The sequence below is a fragment of the Jaculus jaculus genome, chromosome X (assembly GCF_020740685.1).
Source record: "Jaculus jaculus isolate mJacJac1 chromosome X, mJacJac1.mat.Y.cur, whole genome shotgun sequence".
Taxonomy (NCBI): Eukaryota; Metazoa; Chordata; class Mammalia; order Rodentia; family Dipodidae; genus Jaculus; species Jaculus jaculus.
In genome coordinates, this window is record NC_059125.1 from 152329672 (window position 1) to 152335527 (window position 5856).

At 55.5% G+C, this 5856-nt stretch overlaps 1 long non-coding RNA gene across 1 annotated transcript; it reads left to right on the top strand.

The window, feature by feature from the left end:
• The first annotated feature begins 955 nt into the window (after positions 1-955).
• On the top strand, positions 956-2972 carry LOC123456601. Its single transcript, XR_006634583.1, has 3 exons — positions 956-1226; positions 1826-1876; positions 2840-2972. It is a non-coding gene; the product is annotated as an uncharacterized LOC123456601 (long non-coding RNA).
• The last annotated feature ends 2884 nt before the right edge of the window (positions 2973-5856 follow it).

Genomic DNA, 5856 nt, shown 5'->3' on the forward strand with positions numbered 1-5856 from the left:
TCTGTTACATAGAGAATTCAAAGCCACCTTGGGTAATAAGACCATGTCTCAAAAAATATACTGATGAGGGCGGGTTGGTTCACACCTTTAATCCCAGCACTCGAGAGGCAGAGGTAAGAGGATTCTCGTGAGTTCATGGCCACCTTGAGACTACACAGTGAATTCCATTCAGTCTGGACTAGAGCGAGACCATACCTCCAAAAACCAGAAAAAGAAATAAATATATATATGTTGGCATGCTCAGAGCCACACACCTGCACAAGCAGGCCATTGAGGACTACTGTTCAAGGGTATTTTGTTCTTCGTACTAAGCAAGCACTAACTACTAACTCCAACACAAGCCCTTTCTAGACCGGTTCTGAGACTGCACTGAAGGCAAGCAAGATGACCACTTTGTGGTAAAAGCCCTACAGAATGTTCATTGTTTCCATGGGTGCAATCCCAGCTTCTAGAGAGGATGAGGCCTGCCTGGGCTACAGAACGCATTCAGAACAGCAACAGACAGAACGGCAAAAAGAAAAAAAAAATCAGTGAAGGAGCACGTCACAGGCAAACAGGAAGACCATATTAGGAAAGTCTCCTCACAATCAAGCAGAACTGAGAAACTCGGGCACCGGGCGGCCACCCAAGCACTGACGTATCGAGGCTTATTGGATAGAACAGAAAAAAAAAGCTTCATCATAACGACGGGGCGGGACTTCCGCCTAGAACACTTTCTGATTGGCTAAACTGGCCGGCCGGAAGGCAGAGTTACCAGGAGGTGAGGGGACGAGAACAGGGGCGGAGGCTGGGATGGCATTTGGCACCGCCTTCCTCTTCTTCATTCCCGGACATGTTCCCTTTTGGTATCTGACTTCCCCAGCCAAAAAGCCTCTTGCCCAGGGTTGGGCAACAGGCCTTCGATGTGCGGGCTCCTTTCCTTTTTCACACAGAGCCTCTTCCCTTAGGACTTGAAGATTCCAGAAAAAAACGTTACGATCTCCAGAGGGTAGGATGGCGACACGCCCCACCTCCAGTGGACAAAAGAGCGCTGTCACAAGGCATCGGGCCACACCCTAGAACTGGTCCACGCCTCACTGTGGCGCGCCTCCAGTAAGGTTCACCGTCACAGAAACCCGTTGTGTGACCCTCCTTCCCTCCCCGTGGTGTTCAGAGAGTGTCGTGTCCCCCAGTGTGTCAGGAAAGACTGTCGGCCACACACTAACCCTAACCGTCCCACATCCCAGGTACCCAACGAAGAGAAGTGGGCAAAGGCGGCTGGTGACCAGGTCACGGCGGGGGGGGACGAGGGACGGAGGGAGGGTAGGTGGCTCCCGGCCGAGTGCACTCCCGAGGTCTGGGAGAGGAAGGGAGGTCAGGTGTCGTCCCTTAGAACTGACAGGGGTGGCTCTCCCGGCGGGGAACCCTGTTCCCTCTGGAGGGAGCAAGTGGCGGGGAGCGCTGCGCGGGCATTCCCAATCCTGGCCGCCCCATCACCTGAAGGGGGCGGGACGAGGCCGGCCCCGCGGACGAAGCGAGGAAGCGCGGGTGGCTTTTCTGCAAGGGCCGAGGCCGGGAGCACCCCCTCCCTGTGGTTCCCCGGGTACATGCGGGGAACAACGCCCGCCCGCCTGCCCGAGGAGCTGGTTGTGGCCTGCGCGGGATCCCCGGGGCTTCTGCTTGCTGCTTCCATGGCATCTGGCTGTGGGGAAGGCAGCACAGTGGGTGCCCCATCACAGCTGCCTAGGGCACTGGGAGCGGTTTGGGGTCAGGCAGAGGATTTTAGTTTGCACGTCATTACAATTGCTAGGCTTCTCCTAATGTCCTCTGGCTTCCTTTCCTTCAGGCCCAGGATGGACTTCCCAGTGCTGTTTCCCAACTGCTGTGTGACATACAGGTGACCCCAAGATTAGCACGTTACGCCCAACTGACACTTATCACCTCCCACGCTGATTTTTCTTTTTCTTTCTTTCCTTTTTTGTTTTGTTTCTCAACGTAGAGTCTCACTCTAGTCCAGGCTGACCTGAAATTCACTATGCTGGCATTAAAGGCGTGCGCCACCACACGGGACCTACGTTTCTTTTTTTATTTTTGGTTTTTCCAGGTGGAGTCTCGCTGTAGCCCAGGCTGACCTAGCATTCATTATGTAGACTCAGGCTGGCCTTGAACTCACAGCGATCCTCCTACCTCGCCTCCCGAATGTTGGCATTACAGGTGGGCACCACCATGCCTGGCTATTTATTTATTTATTATGTTTATTGAGGCAGGATCTCATTCTAGCTCACACTGTCCTGGAACTCACTCGTTAGCCCCAGGTTGGTATGTAACTAACTCACTGTGATCCTCCTAACCCAGCCTCTCCAGTGCTGGGATTAAAGGCATGTGCCACCCTGCCCAGTATTTCTCCACATTTCTGAAGGATCCTGGAAGGGCTTTGGAGGTTGGGGGGGAGGAGCAAAGAAATGGACATGGGACAGGAGAAGTGTTCCAAGATCCAGCCAAAGTCGTGTTGTGTTGTTTTGTTTTGTTTTAGAGACAAGATCTTCTTACATAGTTCGGGCTGGCCATGAAACTGCAGCAATCCTCCTGCTTCTGCCTCCACTAGCTGCATTTATAGATGCATGTCGCCCTGCCTGGCTCTTTTTGTGTTGTTGTTTCTTTGTGGTTTTGGGACAGGTTCTCTGTGTGTAGTGCAGGCTGGTCCCAAACTCGAGATCCTTCTGTCTCAGCCTTCTCTCAGCCTCGGCACTGCTGGGGATGACAGGTCTGGTAACCATGCCCAGAAGCCACATTCTCCCAGGATTCTCAGCTCCTAAGAGACATTCCCTGATAGCTGCTGTTGGTTTTGTTGGCCTCACAGGGAACTGTGCATGAGAGGACGACACACAAAGACAGGCGGTTCCCTCTGGCTGCTGTGAGGCAAAAGTCTTCTTCAAAGAGACCCACCTTTGAGCGGAGGCCCGCATGTGCCACTCGAGGTCTGGAGCATCCTGTCTTAGGCAAGTGTCCTTCCTTGGAGTAAACATGCTAGGTCCTTGGGGCCCAGACTGGGTGGAGCCTGTGTTGGCAAGGGCACAGCTTGACTTTCTCTTTCTTGAGGGACTGCAAGTCAAAACACAGGAAAGCCCAACGAGGGAGCAGGACCGGCCCCAGAGAACGTGTGTGGACACAAGAATGTGGTGTGTGCTCTGTGGCCTTTCACGGGAGGCTTGCTTGCGCAGGCCCTGGTGGGGGAGGCCTGGGGCAGGGAGGCCTTTCTTTCTTATGGTGGGTGCGCACAGTTCTGCATCCCCTCAGTAGCGTTGCTCCCCAAGCCTGGGAGGCTGGACGTGCAGCCCAGCCAGGCCCTTGGGCTGCCCGGTATCAGATGAAGGTGAGCCTCCTGCAGACAGCCCAAGACTCCCCTGTGCAGGGAAGGCCCCAGCAGTGCAGAGATGCATGGCCCATGCATGGTGCAAGCACAAGAGCTCCCTTTCCCCAGTGACTGGGTCCTGGGCTCGGTGTCTCAGGCAGGGACAGTTGTGGACCGGGGCTGAGAGGCTGAGGGTCTGGTGAGGGCAGGAGCTTCGCCTGGGGCCAAAAGAGCCTATTGGTGTTTCCCTGGAGATGACCCCTCCCCCCTCCTTCCTGGCTGGCACTCTTCAGGGTACTTCCTGATGATGCTCTTTGTGGCCCTGAATGTCATGCCAAGACTCTGTGTGTGGTGAGTGCTTCTCCTGTTGGCTGTCATCAGCAGGCAAACACCTGGCTCCACTGACGGGGCCTGGATTCTTCACAAAAGGCCTGGTATACCTTCAACTACGTTTCTGGCACATGAGGACCACCTTTCAGCCAGGGCTAAGTGTTCCAGGGCCCCTGAAGACAGTCTTGGGCTCGGAGGGGTCAGTGAAGACCTAGGCCTCCTCTTCCTGGAAAGGTCTCGGCAACCAGAGCTGATCAGGTCTGCCCTCCCAGCAGCTGCTCTGTGCCCTTGCAAGGAGGCCCTCCCCTGTTCAGCTGATGGGCACAGTCCCGACACCAGACAGACATATCTTGACCCACGCAGCCACTCTGACTGAAGAGCTGCCCCCACTTGCTCCCTCTAGGTTGGCTCCCTCTAGGGCCCAGAGGCTCTGACCTACAGTACTACGGCCAAGGTCTTAGGCAACCTCCCCCTCGCCCCCAGTGTCCAGCAGCTGCCCAACTGCAGTCCTGCTACAGGTATGACCCTGGAATCTCCTGGGAACTAGGTGGGGCCACTCCTTGCCACCTGTACTCAGGGCCTCATCCAAGTCCCCAGTCGGAGGCCTCTGCCCTTGCTCAGAATCAAGCTGCTGGGTCTGCTTGTAACTGAGCCCTGGCCGCAACCAGAGAATGGGCCCTGGTCTGCCTCTTCTGCACGAGCACTGTGCCCCAAGCACCTCAATGGCTGGGCCTGGGTGGGGCCAGGGGATCCTCTGTCATGAGTATTGGGGCAGTCCTGTCCTGTAAATCCTCTGCTCTGAATATTGTCAGGAAGGGACATAGGCTAGTGCTCAGTGCCGGGGTTGGGGGGCTGTACTATAAGACACTTAGCGAGGACACTGCCCTATGCCACCTCATCTCTCAGGGCCCTTGGGGCCCTTGTTGGTCAATGACTCAGACTGGGCCCTCTGCCTTGTACCTGCCCCCCATCATGCTTGGCGCTTCAGTCGGACCACTCTGTCATTCACCTTGGGGTCTCCACTCCTCGTTTGGGCCCCAGCACCTGGCAATGTACCTTGCTGGGCACCCAGCCCCTTCCTTGATTTGGACATGCCACGCACCCCACACAGCTGTCCATGGGCCCATATCTGTCTATTCCTCTGGGGACATGGCAAGGTTATTTCCAGTCACGTGCTGCTTGTCTCCCACTGCTTTAGGCCCAGATGTCTAGCCGGCCCGGCCTGCTCCCTGGAAGGAGCCCGGGAGACTTGTGGCTACTTCCTGGTGGGGTGCGTGTTCCAATTGATTCCCCACTGTAGAGAGGCACTGAGCTCTGAGAGGTCTTGCCCTGTCCCCTCAAGGGAGTGCACCAGGTTTGGCCCAGGCAGGAGTGCTGAGCAGGAACAGCTGCTCATCTGAGCTCTCTTCCTGCCTGCCCTGAGTTGTGCCTGAACTGCTCCCAGATGGAGGCAGCCAGCTCAGGGTCTGCTCCTTGAACTCTGTGATTGAAAGGCCAAGCTCTCTCTCCTGGCATCTGTTGGCTAACAGTGTTAGGGTGTTGGGGTCTTCTGGCACTGGGCCACCACTCTGTAGGATCTGGGACAAGAGGCTTTGCCAAGACACCCATGTGTGAATCCAGCTGTGGTGGCCAACGTCCTGTGTCTTGCCTGCCTCCTTTCGGTATGCTGCTGTCACCTCCTGGATGTTCCTGGGCCATTGGAATGATAGAAACCTTAGTGGGTGCCGTCTGCCTTCCCCTGCTTAGGATGGAGCCCCAGTTTCTCTTTCTCCTTACCACTCTGCACGTGTGTCCTCCTGCTCACTGCCTGGCCTGGCTTGTAGCCTCTTGCCAGTGTCTTGAGGGGCCTGTGCCATTCCCAATCTGGCATCTTCTACCTTCCCTTTAATTCCAGGTATATCAACTCCCTGGGTGTTTTGTTGGACAGTTACCCCTCGCCCTGGCAGCCTGACTTCCTTGTCTTCCTGGTCCTTGTCTACAGGTGAGTTAAAGGTGCTACTGTGCCCGTGGCTGGTCAGTGTCAGTGGAGACATCTTAGTCATCTCCAGGTGTCATTGGGAGCTCAGGCTTGGCACACTGCATATTCTAGGGATTTTTACAGTAGGAAACATTGAAACAATGTATGTTAGGCCTATGATGTTCATGTTGTTTTAGCCTTCATCCCTCCTCCCATGAAAGTACAGCCACTCACAGAA